We start from the raw sequence: 18,030 nt of genomic DNA on the forward strand, positions 1-18,030 counted from the left end.
GCCTCACCACCCTCTGAGCAAAGAATTTCTTCCTAACATTGAACTGAACCTTGTCTCTTTCGCTTTAAGACCATTGCCCCTTGTCCTGTCCCTATCTGTCCATATAAAGAGCCCCTTTCCCTCCTTTTTATAACCCCACTGGTTATGGTCTGGAAGGCCACAGTGAGGTTTACCCAGACCCTTCTCATCTCCATGCTGAACAACTGTTCTCTCCACCCATCTTTGTAGGAGAGGTACTCCAGCTCCCAGTCATTCTCATACCCCTCCTCTGGGCCTGCTCTTGTGCTCAAGACTCCAGACCTGGACACAGCACTGCAGGTGGAGTCTCACGAGGGCAGAGCTGAGGGGCAGAGTCACCTCCCTGGCCCTGCTGCTCCCACTGCTTCTGGTGCAGCCCAGGATACAACTGTCCCTCTGGTCTGCAAGTGCACGCTGTTGGACCATGTCCAGCTTTTCATCCATGGGAATCCCCAAGTCCTCCTCCACAGGGCTGCTCCCAATGACTTCTTGTCCCAGTCTGTTCTTTTAGCTGATATTGCACAGTAGCCAACATCCAAGGACTCTGGCAATGCATACATTCTACAGTGGCAACAAAAAGGGGAAAACTTCAGCAATGACAGTTTAACCCGGGTCAACTACAGAATTTAGATGGCTACAGCTGCACTCAAACTTTGCACACACAGCACCATCACTCCATGATACCCGCCTAGTCTTTTCCCTTTCTCTACATTTAAATTTATCCCTGCCATCCACCTGTTGTATCTTGCCATGTTTTGTGAACAATGAATCAGACTGTAGCTGTATATGAACAGTAGGAACCATAATAACGTGCAGCCTTGATTTCCTAATGCTGTTACTTCTGAATAAACAGTATTTTCCAATTTTACATCTTATGCCTTACTGCTTTCTTTTCAGTTAAATCATATTTGTTTCCAGTTGAAGACCCTTTTTTTCCTGAAAGACATCAGAAGATGTATTACATATTCTCCAAAAACACAAATAAATATTTAAGACCTGCATATTCTTCTTGTTCCCTGAAGATCTTGTGCGACACTGTCATTCATTAGCTTGCTCTGGGCCATTACTTTTCTACACATTTTACTTATACTGGCACACAGCCAGCACTGACTGCTCAACTCTGGAAAGCCCGCATGTTTTTGTACTTTTTGAAACTAGCATGACAACCATTCTGAAGAGTAGCTCTCACCTGCTACGTTAAACTGTAAAACCATGAACATTGATGCTATTCTCTCTCTATTTAGTGCTGAAAGTGAAACTATTTTTTCAGGTGCAACAAGAGCCATATGAAATCTCCCTTATGTGTAGATATTCTGTAGCCATGTTTTTAATGGGATAGATCCATTAAGCTTATCTAGAAAAGTAAAAAATAAATTCAAGTTTCAAAACAGAACCTTGTGTATATTGCTGGACAAAAATGATAGCTCTGACAAATGCTGGGTAGCACTTGTCTCTTTCTAAATTTAAGAAGAGACTGAGAAGTAATGCAGCAAGAAAGATCCTTTGTGCAGACAGAACCACAACAGTTTCCTCCAACATATGAATGAATCCTAACTGACTGATGAAAACTGGGGAAATACTGAACTTCAAACAATATCATAAATCTGTAAAACTAGCAAAATATACATAGTTTACTTAGTTTGCCCTTAAACATGTAAAAACTATTAACTTCAATATATATTGCCTGAATAAATTCTTAGGCTGTATGTGGTAACTAAGCATAAGAATTACCTGTATTCAAATAATTAGCCAAAGCCCTTCAGCAATACAATGTGAAGATTTTTATTTAGTTAAACTTTTTTTCTACCTCTCATGAACCTCCTAAAAAGGGAAAGAGGAGAAACCTGATTAAAATTTCAGGTATAATCAGAAGATTGGATTCCAAAATTACTCTTCTTCAACACAGCAAATTCCTTGACCCAAATTCACATATCTAGAACAATAAATAGTGCTTTAGTGGTAGAAAAGATGCTGTTCGTTTGCATAACCTGAAAAGTATTCTCCTTACAGTATGGGCTAGTATTCCTTCCTTAGGAAGTAAATTTTAATATTTTATGAACAGGTAAAAATCAAATCCAGTATACTTTAAATTTTTTTGGGGTTGATGTGCAAAAAAAAAAAATTACTCCTACTTCTACTAAGTAAAACTTAAATGCATTCAACAGTACTGAACTGTAAGAATAGGTACAGAAAACATGTGCAGTCTTGTACTTGAAGAGTACAGGACAGAGAGAAACTGGAGGGAGAAAAACAAAGGTTAGAAAGAGCTTCTCATGTATCTACCTGAAGAGGCTGGCACTGTTCAGCCTTCCGAAGAGAAGACTCAGGGGCATCTTATCCACGTGTATAAATATCTCATGGGGCAGGAGGTTGCCCTTTTTCAGTGGTGCCCAGCTGACAAGACAAGAGACAAGGGGGGAAAACTGAAATACAGGAATTTCTGCCTCACCTAAGAGTATTCTGTAATGGTGAGACTGAACAGGTTGTCCCCAGATGTTGTAGAGACATTGTCCTCAGACATACTCAAAACCCAACTGGGCACGGCCCTGGGCAATCTGTTTTAGCTGGCCCTGCCTTAAGCAGGAGGTTGGACTCGGCAGTCTTCAGAGACGCCTTCTGACCTCAGCCATTCTGAACACCTTGAATTCACTGGCCATTTTCAATTGTATTTACCAGAGGAACAGTCATCTTAGACAGGACTCTTTCATTTATTTGATAAATTTAAAAATAAATTAGCTGCTGTGAAGTCAAACTAGACACTTTTCTAGTCTAACAGTCGTAATAGCTTTTATCAAAAGTGAAACGTGGTTAGGAATTGCTTGGCAACAGCCACATAGCCAGTTGCAGGTGTTGGTTTCTAGTCAGATTACATAGTCAATGCACCAAACTAGCCACAGCTCATACTGCCTTTGCCCAAATGTAAGAGCACATGGGAAAAGCTAGCAAGGTTACAGGATGGCCTTAGGAGGGTACTCAGGAAGCACAGACAGAGCACCTCAAGGTATAAAGAAGAAAGGACCGAGGCATTAACTGCTCAGCCAACTAATGCATTTGCATAAATTACTTTGGATGAGACTAATAAACATAAATGTCACTTTTATGTTAATTTTTGCTAATTAAAAATGGAGAAAAAACTTGCCTTCTTGCCTGTGCTGCAAACAGGATGGCAGAATCGCAACACTATGTGCTAGTAGCAAGAAACCAAGACGCTATTCAGCTTGAGGCTGGCAGATTGTGTAATGGCTTACATGTACAGCAAAGGCTCATGCAGTCTTGGAGAAGAGTGAACAATGCAGAGAACTTGTACAGTCTGTGCCCCAGCCTTCTGCTGCAAAATGGGGCTTGTTCTCCCAGTGATGTCAGAAGGATAAATACCTCCATTATTATGAGGTTCTCAACCATCCCAACCACAAAGGTAATTGTTGCTGCTGAAAAAACTGCAGTTATCTGCATTTTCCACCTACTGCATTTTGTTTTAACCTTAGTAATTAATTTTTTATATACCCTACGAACAATGATGTTTTACTACTCAGCCTCCATCTATCTTCTTATGCTACAGAACTTTTTCCTTTGCATGTTTCTCAATGCATCCACTGTTTTTGCAAAGACAAAATCAAAAACAAAATTGCACTAAAAATTGCAAAGAATGAAAAATAGCTTTTAAGCCTTGATTGTGAATGACAGAACCACAACTTATAATGCAACCATAACTTTTGCAAGTAAAAAACAAATACTGTTAAAACTCAGGCACCTCAAATCAGCATTGACTTTGGTTATGTGAAATTAATGGATATACAGCAATGTGCACATAAATCCTTGCAGGATCAGAACAAAGGGCTTGACTCGACACCTGCTGAAGCTGACAAAAAAGCCTTGCTTTTAAAGATTTCAGCAAGTTCAGAATCAAGCCATCAATTTTTTCCTGTGAAGCATGGGATAGAGATGACCAGACTTTAGTAGTGAAGGTATCATTTCACATCCTATTTTGTAGAAAGAGCTGCTAAAAGCATGACCAACCTGATGTTTCTCTTGGACTGCTATAAATCACAAGCAACTTAACTGAAGTCATTAGGGTAATATGAGGAAGGTAAGAAACAGGAGCAGAGTGTTGGTACACGAAGCTGTACTGTACCAGCCTCCCTTAAAAAGAAATTTTTAGGTAACTTCTGCTTAGAAACTAATGGTATGACAGAGCTCAGGAAAGTTTCCTTTTGGAATGTTTTAAAATTTTATCGGGAAAAATAAAATATTCTTTAGTTTACAAGTTAACAAAAATGTGTCTGAAAACCACTAATTTCTATGTGTGTACACCCCAAGAAAGCAGAACTATTTTTTCAAATTCATGGTTTAAAAAGTCACTGCTGCAAAAAAAATCTCATAGCATCTCTAGTTTATCTTTAAATGTCTGAGTACAGTCATAAACATCCCAAAATACCAGTTTATTGTGGAAGTTACACATTTTTAACTATAGAGTTATGAATAAAATTGCTATTTTGATTCTTAAATTATTTGTAGAAAAATGCAACATTTTGGGAAATGTTTGCAATCTCTTCTTTTTCAGTTAAGAACTTGATAACTTCTTTGTTTAGTGTCTCTTATCCACATAATTGCACAAAATCAAGTATGAGAGCTTTCTCATTCCAGTATTTTGCAGTTAAACTGAAAGGTACAAAAGTCCTTATTCAGTGCAGCCAGAGGATCCATGCATTTAGTTTTTGTTGTATGCCTAAAACAAAATTATTATAATTGGAATTTAATTGACTAGGTAGCAAAATTGGTTATTTGATTTTTACCCTCTGACAAAAAATAGGAAAATTACGGAACTCAGGGTGGAACTCTTTCTTTTAAATGAAATATTCATACTCCATGTTGTAATAAGACAAAAAATACCAGTTATATACATGTATATAAAATGATGTCTCAAAGGTGAACCACAGAATTTTACTGGAAGTCCTTAAATAAACCAGCCTTTAATGTTGCTAGAAATCCTAAGTCAATGTACAAAGCAATCCTTTGTATTGCTCTATCATAAATTTTAAATGTGTAAGCCTTACATGGTCCTCAGCCATTAAACATAAATGGGCCAAATTCTATTCAAACTTGCACTGTTCTGGGGAAGAAGGTTAGTAACCAGAGCATAAATCTTGTCAAAATTTCAGCTGGCAATCAGCTCTGTAAATCATACTGAAATTTATTTATAAGAATGACTCTTTATAAATTATTACAAGTCTGTTTTTCCTAAATATTTAAAATCCAGATTTCTAGAAGGTTTATATTGAAGATGCTTGGTAAGACAACTCATTAAATCAGTAAAATTATTTCATTTTACTTATTGAACAGCAAGTTTGATTATTGTGCAATATTCATTTTGCTTATTTAATTTGCCTACTGTACCTATTTAGACTTATTCACCGAGTGCAGCAGAAGATGATAGAAGGAAACAGTTCTGCTATGTAACAAATTTTTATTCTTTATTAAGAGTCAAGACAATTTTTCCACCATTGAACAATAAGCAATTTGACAGTGTAACATAAAATAATCTCATCCAAATCAAATATTATCATCAAATATATATTCAAAAAGTTTATTATAAACATAAAATGTGGCACTTGTGGCCTTTCTAATACTTGCACTGGGCTTTCTAAAACATGTAAAGTCTCTAAACCTGACAAATGATGTTTTAATTAATTATATAATTAAATGTTTTATATATAAATATATATATACATATATAAATATATATATGTAAGAAAGTTAGTATTTACAGTACATTTAATCTTGCACAGGCCATTACATGACTTGTCTATGCACACTTGGAGACATAACTTGACTCAAGCACAGAACAGCAGTGAAATGAGTTTTAGCCAGGATTGGTTTTCAAAATGCATGCATTTTTGTATGGAAATACAATTCTATAAACTTTATCTTCTGTTTTCATCCCAATGCTAGGGCTTCTCAAGAATTTTCAGAAAATTGGAAGTAGCTACTACAGTAGAAGACAAATGAACTATAAAATAGAGTACTGAAAGTAGTGCATCGCATCTCTAATTAAATCACCGTAAACAAGGCTTACTGCACTGCAAAATCTATTATTTGTAAGAAGAAAGCTTTATTAATTTAAGCTCTTTTTAAAGACCAGGAGTATAGTCAAAAGTATAATTGTTCTGTATATCTTACCTTGGGGTTGAAAACTGCTTTTCTTCCCCAGTTATTTCCAGGACTTGTTTTTCCATAGCTATTTATCAGACCACAATTACGCTACTCTGTGCCATCTTTCACAGTTAAAAAACTTTGCTCAATAATAAAATAATTTTATTTGCATTAACTAAAGTAACTATACTATGAAAAATTTCCTTATTATATAAAAATTTAACTCATTAAAAGAAGCATGCACAGCACATACTTTTCATCTGGAAAGAACACATTCTTAAAAGTTCCTGCTAAACTACTTTTTAAAAAAGCACCTAGGGATAATAATAAAAAAGGTAAAAGAGCTGTGCTGTCACCTAGCGGATAAAGGTAGTAGAATATGATTATTTTTAAAGTTACTTACAGTTTTAACAACATTAAAAAAATATACTTCCGATTTTATATTGATTTCCTGAAAGAGACATGTAAACATGGGAATTGGCTCTTTCACTGACATAGGTCCTCTGAGTGTTTTAAAGACAGACCTACAGAGCTTTTGGATATGAACATATCTTTTCATTGTTTCATTGTAACGTTGGCTATTACGTTTTAAATCTGAATGTAAACATTGCATATTTAAGAGCCTGGGATGTAGGAGAAAAGCCCCAGGTGGAGGGGATGACTGGTAGTATAGACAACACATGGAATAAAGGACAAAAAATGCTGTGCAAGCAGCCTTTCCTTAGACTTCTGCTGTGAACACACCATCTTGTTTCTGCACTGACAAAGTAAGGCTGCACATGTGGTGCTTCTGAGATCCAGAAATGCATCTACACTACAAAGTTTAAGTCACTGAGTTAATAATTCAACCTAAATATATGCATGGATTAGATGTACAATTTCAAATAAAACTGTATTTTTTCAGATAAATTCTTGACATAGGTGCAGGTAAATATTTAACTGAAATTTTGCCAAAACTTTCCACTTTTCATCATTGCCTGTGATTTAGGACCAAGAGAAAAGCTTTGCTTCAGGATTTTTGTGTCAAAACTCAAACCAGTTTCCCCAACCCCTCTTGTGCAGCAGAAATGGAGTGAAGACTTGTAGACATATGATGGGACTCCATTCCTCTAAGTTTAATATGGCAAGAGAGGAAAAAGGTTTTGGAAATAGGCATTTGGTTACTTACTATTAAAACAGATTTTCAAAGAAGAAAAACTAATACATCTTACTGAAACACTTAAAGGTATTATCTTCTACTTGCAATCATTCAGTAGTCATATTCTCAAGAACATTTTTGATTCTATTCCAGCATCTAAAGCTCTGTATAACCACCTCATCTTTGTGCACAGATTGAGGAATTCTAGAAAAATGTAGGAAGTATAGATTTACCTTGGATGGTCATTTTTACGAGGTTTTTTTTTTTTGCAACACAGAGTTTGCAACACATTTATAATTCAAATTCTGTGAAGAGTCAGTGCTTACAGATTGTACTGTCAGACAGTGTCCTTAAAACATGTTTTTTAGAGTATTCAAAGCTGGAAAGCAAACATCAGAGGACATGATCAAACAAAGAAATTTTTTAAAAAGATTTGGCAAAATGTTTACAAATTCCCTCCTAGAATACAACACTTTATGACCTGGATTTTATAGAATATGAACTTTAAACAATATTAAAATATTTGCAATATTTACTGACTAAAATGGACTATGCCAAACTTTAAATTAAAACATGAAGGGGCATCTCCAATGATAGACAAATAATAAATGTTTTAAATGAAAGAGTTACTTTCAGTATAAAAATTTGTTCCATCTAGGGAAGCAAGATAGTTAACAGTTTCACAACTCTGGGTGTGAGGAATCCATTTTAATCCTCTATGCCTTTTTACAAGATATTAATTATTAAAACAAAACCAGGACATTCCAGAAGTTACTCTAATTGTTTCCTAAAGCCACAGAATGAAGAGTTCAGCACAGACTTACTCTTTACCCTCACTGTATTTTACGAAATACTTAGAATACGCAGATGAATTAGGAACTTTTAAAGACTGGAAAAAATACCTGCTCATAAGCAGAAGAAAGAAAAAAACATTTCCCTCTGACAGCAGAATTAGATCCATTTGGTGTCAAAGGAAATGGAATTATCTGCAACCTGTATTTTTTTGCACAGACCTTGAAAGCCCTCTGAGGTGCACAGTGTGAGGACGTATCAGTTTGAAGAAATCTTGTGTTTTTCCCTGAACATGTGATGGCAATTCAGCCACATACAAAACACGTGTCCAAACCATCCATGTTGAGGGTGAAGACAGCAAAAACTGCAAAACTACTTTAGAAAGTGCCTAAAGCAATGGACATGGTTGCACAAAAATGGTCTGAGGGCAGAGAAATGCGGTTTTTGCACAGCTTCTTCCCTCACTTGCTCATTAAGATAGGGTGGTTGTGGCAGGGCTGGCCATGTCACTGTCATCCAAACAATATCAAGTTTCTTTGAGCTAAAAATGGACAGTCCCGTCCCCCAAACTTCCGGGGCTCATAGTCTCACATCTTGTGCTTCTCCTGCCTCTCACACCTGACTAAAAAGACTCATAGTTGAAAATATTGTGAGGGTGAGGAAAGAAATTTTTGTGACATTTCCTGCCAGTCCTGAGTTCTGTTCGGTTGAAATTGCATTTTCTTCTTTTACCTCCTATCTCTGTGAAAAAGTGGGAAGTTCATAGACAAAAAACAAAAAACAAAAAACAAAAAAAAAAAAAAAAAAAAAAAAAAAAAAAAAAAAAAACAAACAAAAAAAAAAAAAAGAAGAAATGAAGTTTAAACTTATTAAAAGAATTTTAGAAAAAAAATGCTAACAGAAAAAGATGCCCTTGGTCTGGATTTAATTTTGAAGATTAGGTATTACTCTAAAGCTTTATTGAAAGTTTTATTAACTTTATAAGAAACCTAAACTATCACAATCATGAAATGAAAATTAAAATAACAAACAGTACACAAAAGATGCAATAAGACAGAGCCAGTCCTCAGCCCAACCACAGGCTTCTTGTGTGACCTGTGTATGCCACTTAGTCTTTCTGATGCAGCAGTTCCTTGGCTGTGTAATTGAGCTAGAACTTCCCTGCCTCAGAAGTATTCTATGATGATAAAATGAATAACTATTTGCTTTTATGTTAGCATGGTGAAAAAATTTAAGTAGATTCCAAAACTGGGAATAATTGTTGCAGAATTTAATACAATTTAAAACAGAAAATTAGATGTTGAAAACAGAAGGATTTATGATACCAGTAATTCAAGGTTTTCCTATTTCTTCTTTAAAAAAAAAAGGAAAGAAAAACCAAACAACCTGTTAACAAGCTGATAATTATATATACCACTAACATTAGAGACCAGGAAAGTTGTAAATGCAAAACTACTTTTTTTCAGCTAGGTTAATTCTAACTAACTAACTTGTACTAGCTTTAATGATAAACAGTGATACTTATTCAAATACAATTGCCTATTGTAAGTTGTTTTTCTAACATACAAGGTAATCAAAGTCTAGTGTTGAGACCTTTAATCAGAATCAGCAACCTAGTAAATGACAGATGTCTGCAAGGCTTTACAGTCTTTCCTAAAAAGAGTTGCAACTTGGGAAATGGAAGTATCCTCCCTTCAAGAGATGTCAGGCATGAATACCAGGGAAATACAATTCAAAATGGTCTGTTTCAGTATGGACATAGGTTCCCAAGAATTAAGACTATTAAAACATTAATTAACTGCATTTAAATAAAAGAACAGCTATGACTTATTTCACACCATTGTGGATGCCTAACTTTTAATATCATCATTAGAACAACAAAAGAGCACAACTCAAAGGTATGTAGTTAATACAAGTATTCATAAGAAATCACTAAAAATACTTTGGGAAAGCAAAGGTAGGAATCAATCAATAACAGCTTGCTGTCTAGAGATAGCAAACAAGATGGCTTATCTACAAATACATTTAACACTTCATATCATTGTAACAGGTCAATGAAAAGGGGCTTCACTTCAGCCGTCTGACTACATACCTAGCTTGCAGTAGGATATCACAGACTGGGCACAGCTTCTGCAATGATAGATGTTCTTAGCATTACTGCTGACACAGGCTGACTTGCCCGGTCAAGCTTTGTGTAGTTCATGTGTGTCTCTTCATGTTTCATTACATAACAGTTTCTTTTACGCATCTCACCTCTCACAGCACTGTCATTATGGAAACATTTCTTGAGTAATAGAAAACCATAAAGTCCTCCTGAGTCAAAGGTCAAATGAAGTCAATTTATTGCAAAAAACTCCAACAACCCACAAAAAGTCTCAGCTGCAAGTTACTCCTTCACTCCAAGGAGTTTTATATTTTCCTTGTCTTTCGAAACTACCCACAAGTGATAATGAAATGCTTAAAGCAATAAGAGAGAGAATCAGGTTTCATCTACCTGGACCGTCTGGCAGCATACTGTGTAACAATAAATGAGTGTTCTTAAGTCACAGCATTTCACTGGAAATGAGGCAGAACTTGTGTATTTTAACAGCTTTTTACAACTACTAACCACTAGCAAATTTATTTTACTTTCTCAGGGAAGACCACTGAACGTCCCTAATTTAAACTAAAGGGCCATTCAGCCTCAAAGACAAAAAGCACTTCTGCTTAGCACCTGAGTAATACATGGAATATGTACAGGTGAATCAAGAGGACTGGAATCAATGATAGTTTGTCTTTGGCTGGTCTGAAAGGTCTGACTCATTTCCAGTTCTGTGATCATTTATTATCCAGAAAAGAAAGGCCAGCTTTCTGCAGTGCAAACACAGTGGTGGTCTGCGGCTCATGATGAATAGATTTACCAGGTCTGCTCTGAATTGCATGACATAGAGTTTTCCAACAGGCTCTGACACCTGATGTATGTTTAAACTTCCTCGCACAGAAAGCCCTGAATATCTACCTGCATGCACTTTTTCTTGAAGCTATTATACACCAAATACATTCTTAGATGCTGTGTTATTTAAAGCGATGTTACAGTACAGAAATATTTTAATCAATAATTTCACGTCTGATAAAGACTTATTTCCCTGTCAGTATTCTGACTTCAGTATAGCACAGGAGTTTGTTTTGGTCTTAAAATATCAGTTTCCATATTTTCAAGTTCCATGTTATACAAAGTTTATACAAGAGTTGATTTACATTTGTAAAATAACAGAAAAGTAAGTGACATTGATGACATTTTTTAATACTCCAATCAGTGCAACTATTGGAGCATTTATCTGTACTGCCTCATGATAAATAGCAGAAACACCAGCCAATTATTCCTGAACTTGGGAGTTATATGCCAAACTAAGCATTGGAAAAGTCACAAAGTCCCAATTAAAATCAAAGTATTCACTGGAGGAATATCACAAACCCAAGAAAATTCCCTGGCAACAGTTAACAGTTGTCAAATTGATAGTCACACTGTTCATTACAGTTTACTTGTTTTTGCAGATAAAAAGTAATTTAACCACTGGACTGGAAGCCCACACCTTCTTTTAGTTTTAAAGAGCCCGTAGTTTAAGTAGTTTTATGTGTGGGTATGAAATTAAAGCAATATTAAAATGTTATCATTAATCAAATATTTAGAATTATCAATTCAAACAAGCCAAACAACACCGATAAACAGTCTTTGGTCAGTAAAGAAAAGGATCAAAATACTATGCAACTGTGTCAAATTACATAAATCCACAATTACACAAAAGAGAACACAATTTTAAGTGCTTCTTCCAACTATGCCCCCACTGACATTCAATTTAAATATGTAAGGTAGTCCAACTTTTGAAACAATGCGGCTTAGTTGATTAGCCTGATAGCTACACTGAGTCCTGCACACACAACAAATTGAATCCACTAAAAAGACAAAAGAAAGAACAACAAAATGTCTTTTCATAATAAATAAATGTCAGTAAACAGTATGCAGAAATAAGCAAAATGTTTATTACTTTCTGAGGTACTTGAGAAAAGTTCAGTATCCAGAAGGATGAATATACTGAATACATTAATAATCACTGACTTAAGTTGTTTTTAAAGTTACATAACTTACCACTATCTGAGCTTTGATCTAAAAATTCTTCAACAAAGATCAACATTCAAATATTCTTACAGTTATTCTTAAGTCAATTTGTACTGTCTCATTTCAAAATTTTGTAGAGCACAGAAAACATCCTCAACTCTGCTTTATAAAGCTTAGCTTCCTTCACTTAGTCCTCCTGTTTTACACTGTCAGTTCATGTACCTATGATTCTTCCTATTCTTCAAATTCCTTCTCACGGGGAAGAGGATGCCTTTGGCCTCAGTGGAAAAGAGTGTGTTGTCACTCTCTCAAGGCCATTTTCTGACTTCTGCAGTCACTGATTACACTGGTAAGAAAGAAAACAAAACTTGCAGCACCCTAAAGAGAGGCTGTATACAGTGCATCAGGATCATACCTTTATGGATTTGGATTCAGAAGATGCAAAGGTGAATTCAGAAGATGGAAGGTTAAAAGGCTTTCACCTTTATTGTAGGAACATGAACATTACCAGAACACGACTGGAAAATATTTGAAATCAATTTCCTTCAGAAGTAAAATCAGGTGTATAGAGCAGACATAATTTAGCTAAATTCTTCCGTGTAGGTCCTGGTTAGTGAGAACAGCTCTTAAATAGATTAAGTCCCGTGTCTGTGGAAAATCTAAGGATTATAATATTAACTTCTTAAATATAGTAGTTTACACAATGAACATAAGACAGAAATCTGGTCTTTTCACAAGACAAAGTCTCTGACCATGAAAAGACCACACATCCTCTATTTCTCTGAGAAGGCCCATGAGCAAAGATTACCTGATCCACTTGGGTGCTATTAACTCCCTAACTTTGTTTTTCTTAAGGTGTGGTGAAAAACAAACAACGTATAAAATATTCTGCATTTATGAAGAATAAGAGAACTTGAGCCTATCATAAGATGTGCTGAATTGTAAGGGACCTGCAAGGTTCATCGAGTCCAACTCCTGGCCCTGCACTGGTGAGCCCCAAAGGTCACTGCACTCAGACCCCCCACATGCCTGGGAGCATTTGTTGTTGATTTAGATTAACTAACACACTGTTGTATCTGAAACCTAGATACACACAGATCTTTTAGTTACTCATTTTTTAACATTTTTTGTTAGATTTTCTTGTGACATGATTTGATTCCAACCAGATAATTTCCCTGACTCTATCTCAATCCAAATACTTTGATGATCCAGGACAGGCAGAACAGTTTTGGACTCTATGTTTTGTTGGTACAGCTAATGAAGGGGAATGTTTTTAATAAGCATCTCCCTTTTTGTCCAAGTCAATTCTCTGTAAGGAGAAGCACACTGAGTTTACAATTATGCAGATCATCATATTTTGAGACACGGAAAATGAAAGCAGACCAATAAACTGCAATACATTTTCAATATACGGATATACTTTTTATTTCCTGAATAAAGACAAATACAAATGTGCAGTCTCAAAGAAGACAAAATCACAGCTAAAACTTTAGGGACAAAGTTGCTATTAGGATCTTTTAATTAGTTTTCTTTGAACTTTTAAACATCCAGCTTTCAGAGTCAATGTCAGTTTTGACTGAAAGGTATCTAGAGACACCAAATTTAGCTAACAAAACTGATTGAAGAACCAAAAAGGCTGTCATTTCACACTTATTACAAGTTGTACTTAAGATGAAAGCTTAGATTTTACATGAATATAAAGAATGGCTTTGAGTGTACACTTTATAATTTCAAAACCTGTTCAGTATTTAGATAACTAGCTGCTGCAGTTGAGAGTTTGTTCTAATCTTAAGATTTTGAATGGTGGAGTTAAAAACAACCCTTCTTCCACTGATTTGATCTTACAGAAAAAACAAATCTACTTTAATAAATAGTGGCGCCATCTTTTCAGTTCTACCATTTCCAAACATTGGGGATAGAAATCATTGGATTTTTTTTTTTCAGATTTCTTTCTTTAAGTGAAATTAATAAGAAATAGTCAAATAGAAAACAGATCTATTCAAATTACATGCCAACTGTTACTGGCATTTTCAGAAAAAACCTAATTTCTATAATATTTGCACAGAAGGTTGATCCCAGAATCCTTTTCCTAAATATTGCTTAAAATTCTGTTTTTTTCATCTAAATTTTCAATTCAAGTAAATACATTTAAAGGAAAAAATATTTCAGGAAAATAATATTTATAAAATAATCAAAGAGCATCCATATCCTGATAATCATAAGACAGATATAAAAATTTCTTCCAGGGAATAGAAAAAAAAGAAGACAAAAAAGAGACACTGTATGAAGTCCCAAATTGGTCATACATTTTGGTACTGGTCAATAAACTAGACCACCATATATAAACAAAACATTCCATTCAGCATTATGTCAACCTTTAACAAAAAGATCATCAATCAACTGCAAATGCATGTTCTATGCACCTGTAAAATCTGATGGACATTCTTTCAAGTTTTTATTTCAACACTGTGTCTGTCAGAATTACCCCCCACTAAAAACTTATTATTAATGTTGGGAGAAGTTTTCCAAATGTCACCAAAATGAATTAGTATCACACTGAGCCCAAGACTTAAGAGTCACCATGTGCATTTATGTATTTTCCCTCCCGTAATACTGACACATTTATATCTTTTCCATGTCTGCTCCAGGTCTGGTGAAACTGCACAGTATGTGTCTCATTTATTTTGCTAGAACACAGTGACACATACAGGGATTTAGTTGCATGAAATTTGTTGAAAAATTGTTAGCAACAATTTCCACCTATAAGATGCTCTAAATTAAAGTAAAGTAAGCAAAAAGATTTTTACTAATAGTATGACAAAGGGAGTTAAAATACCTATTCCACTACACATAGTTTCTAATGTGATGTTGGAACTTTGCAATGTTTCACATACACGTACAGGATGATGTGTTTGACACTAGAGGACTCATTTTCATGGTGGATAAAGCTGTAAGATCAAAAAAATGGAAACAAAACCTGGATAAATTAAGACTGGAAATAAAATACTTCTTAACACAATGATTGAACAATATGCTAAGTGCATGTGGATCCCTTGTCACTAGGATACATGCTTTGAAAAAAGAAACAGAGCTAAGGAAGACATACAGTAGTTGTTTCATCAGAGAACTCAAAATAGTGCTTTCCTAATTTCACTCCTTTAAGTTATATTCAGTTTACTACTTACAAACTTAGTTTCCAAGAGAGAGCTATAACATACTACAGCAGCAACACACTGTTGCTTATTTAGTTACTAATAAGGCTAAAAACCTTCAAGGTGAAACAGGCAATGGTGTTTCAAAGAAAAAAGGCTGGTTTTCATTTACACCTCCATTTCAAACATCATACATATGCATATGAACAATTTTCAGAACTATCCTCTTGAATTCTGTCTGTCTACTCCATCAACACATTAGATTAATCATTAAAGACATTACAATATTCTTGAGAAACTACACAATTTGGCATATACATCCATCTTCCACAAGCAAAAACTGTACTTCTCAACTTCCTCTTTGCATATACAACATAAAAAAATACATTCTACAAGTGCATCAATTAAGTATGCCTGATTTTCTGTAATCTAGCTAGATTTCTATTTCTGTTTTCCCTTACATCACTGATTCAATAATCCACTCTGGCACACTTTAGCCATCTACAATTTCTTTAGTCTTTATTTTGCAACTTAAAAGGTCTTTATTATGAAGAAAGCAGAATTCTGAAAAAATGAATGGTGACTCAGCTCAGACCTCTATTGATTTTATTTAAGTACTTTATTAAAACATTAATAAAAGTCATTCAAAGTCACAATACAAGACCCTCATTCAGATTTTACTGGAGTGAAGTTCCACCTTCTAGAGACTTCAACAACAGTTTGCCTGAAGAAAACCTCGCTGTAGGTTTCATGATTTGTCCTGAAGTAAAGAATAGTTACTTACTGTTAGTAAGGACACGGACAAAAAATGGACATAGACAATAGATTAAAAAGTGAAAAGAAGACTTTCACAAAGCAAGTTTTATGTCTTGTGTGGTTTAGGAATTCTTTGCTGGATCCTGGAATTGTTTCACTTGGACTAGGTGTTAGATTCTCTCCACAGCTGTGTGAATCCTGCAGGGTTCAGTTCACAAAATGAACCCCTGCAGTTTGATTCAGAAGGTTTGGAAAGGAGCCAATATTTCTTTGTTCACTTACAGATTAAAGCATATGGTCATCTCTTGAATTCTTAGCACCTTTACATTAAAACATTTATCCCTTCAATCACTAATGGATGAATGAAGGCAGCCCAAGGAGTCCTTCCATATGTGTACAAGGATGTAACTCACTCCAGTCTTTGAGTCCTCAGAGGATCTCACTATAAGCAGGAGGGATAGTAGAGCACTCTTGCTCTTATTTTACACCAGGGAACTCAAAAAACCCAAAGAGCTTCCAGATCTAGAAAGTAAGGTGACAAATGCTAAACAGACTCTAAATCAAGCCATTCAAAAAAGACCACGAACAGACCACGAAATCACCAACTGGTAACTCGGATAATTCCACTCAAAGAGCAAGACTCTGAACTATGTTCTGAGGATGCTGCGAATTAACAACTAAAGTCAAGTCCTGTAGATTTCCAGAGTCACTCTTTAATGAAAAAAATAAGCATTTCATCATTTGATGAATGGAGATGTTTGGCTATAAAAAGAATATTGGAGGGAAGTCACAGTGTAAATGGTGACAACCTTCATTAGAACAGACTGAGATTCCTTAAAACACCAGATCTGAAATAAGCTGTATTTTCTATTTGATTAAAATTTTTTGTGCATCTCTTCCACACTTCCCACTTCGCTTTTTTGCTCTGACCTACATATTTTATTTTTTTAACATCTTTTCCAGGAATAAAAACCTTGTAAAATATCTCCAGTACATAAAGTTATCTTTTTTACTTGTTTTGGCCTACAAGTGTAGCCATCTGTGGCTATCAAACACTGCATTAAACAGAAATTTACATCCTGCTTTTGTGTCTCCTTTCAGCCTCTAGCAACATCAAATTAGACTGGAGTATTAGGTTACATTAGCAAATCATTTGTTCACCAACTCTACAGCTAAACTATCATTTATATTAGTAGAGTTGTGTATCATATTACTCACATGCTGTGCTAGCTTCTAGCATTTCTACAAAACTGGCTGAGAAATTAAAGTAAGTGATGAAGCTCATCACCTTGCATTGAAGGGGCTGGTGTTAATCCAAGGGTGAATCATCTTAAATCCTCTCCCTGGTGTGGCTGAAATGCCTGTATGTTTGTTAGTGATTAGGCATGATACTGCAGAAGCAATTTCTGAGAAATCTTCCATGTATGAAAATCTTGGTGAGTTTGGGAAGAAAGCTGTGAACAGCAACGAATAGGAAAATTGAAGAAGAACCTAACTATTAAAACCCCAGAATGGCTGTGGGGAGATTCTCTCCTCTCTCCTTCACTAGGGAAGAAGAAATAAGAGTTACATAAATAAAGCTTTTTTAATTCTATCAAAGATTTTCATTCGATGGATGGGTCTCAAATTTGAAAAACTAATTTTCTTTTCATTTTCCACTTCAGTAGCTCCTTCAACCAGTAATCTTCAAACCAAATTATTACAATTTGATCTCTAGGAGCCTGTACTTGAAAACTACTCTGAATATTTTGTGGAACATGGTAATAAAAACAAATCAAGACCTTTGCCTGTAAAATCATTTTATGCCTAATATTTGCTATGAATCAGGGGAGAAGAAGGTCTGGGTTTTACACTGTTGGAGATCAGCTTCTCTGGATAGAAAAAACCAAGATATTTTCAAATGGGATGAGAATAAGCAGAAGAACCTT

General features: G+C 35.2%; 1 protein-coding gene across 5 annotated transcripts in view; it reads right to left on the reverse strand.

The window, feature by feature from the left end:
* The window catches only part of SLC25A21 (solute carrier family 25 member 21), a 237,259-nt gene that overhangs the window by 122,479 nt on the left and 96,750 nt on the right, over positions 1–18,030 (reverse strand). Inside the window, exon 1 of one of the 5 annotated variants that reach the window (XM_063398941.1) lies at positions 2,302–2,379. The exons of the other annotated variants lie outside the window; for them this stretch is intronic. The gene's annotated coding sequence lies outside the window, so the exon portion shown is untranslated. Of the gene's footprint in view, positions 1–2,301; positions 2,380–18,030 lie in introns of those variants that run through there. 5 annotated transcript variants of the gene reach the window in all.

The sequence above is a fragment of the Prinia subflava genome, chromosome 5, assembly GCF_021018805.1.
Source record: "Prinia subflava isolate CZ2003 ecotype Zambia chromosome 5, Cam_Psub_1.2, whole genome shotgun sequence".
NCBI classification, from domain to species: Eukaryota; Metazoa; Chordata; class Aves; order Passeriformes; family Cisticolidae; genus Prinia; species Prinia subflava.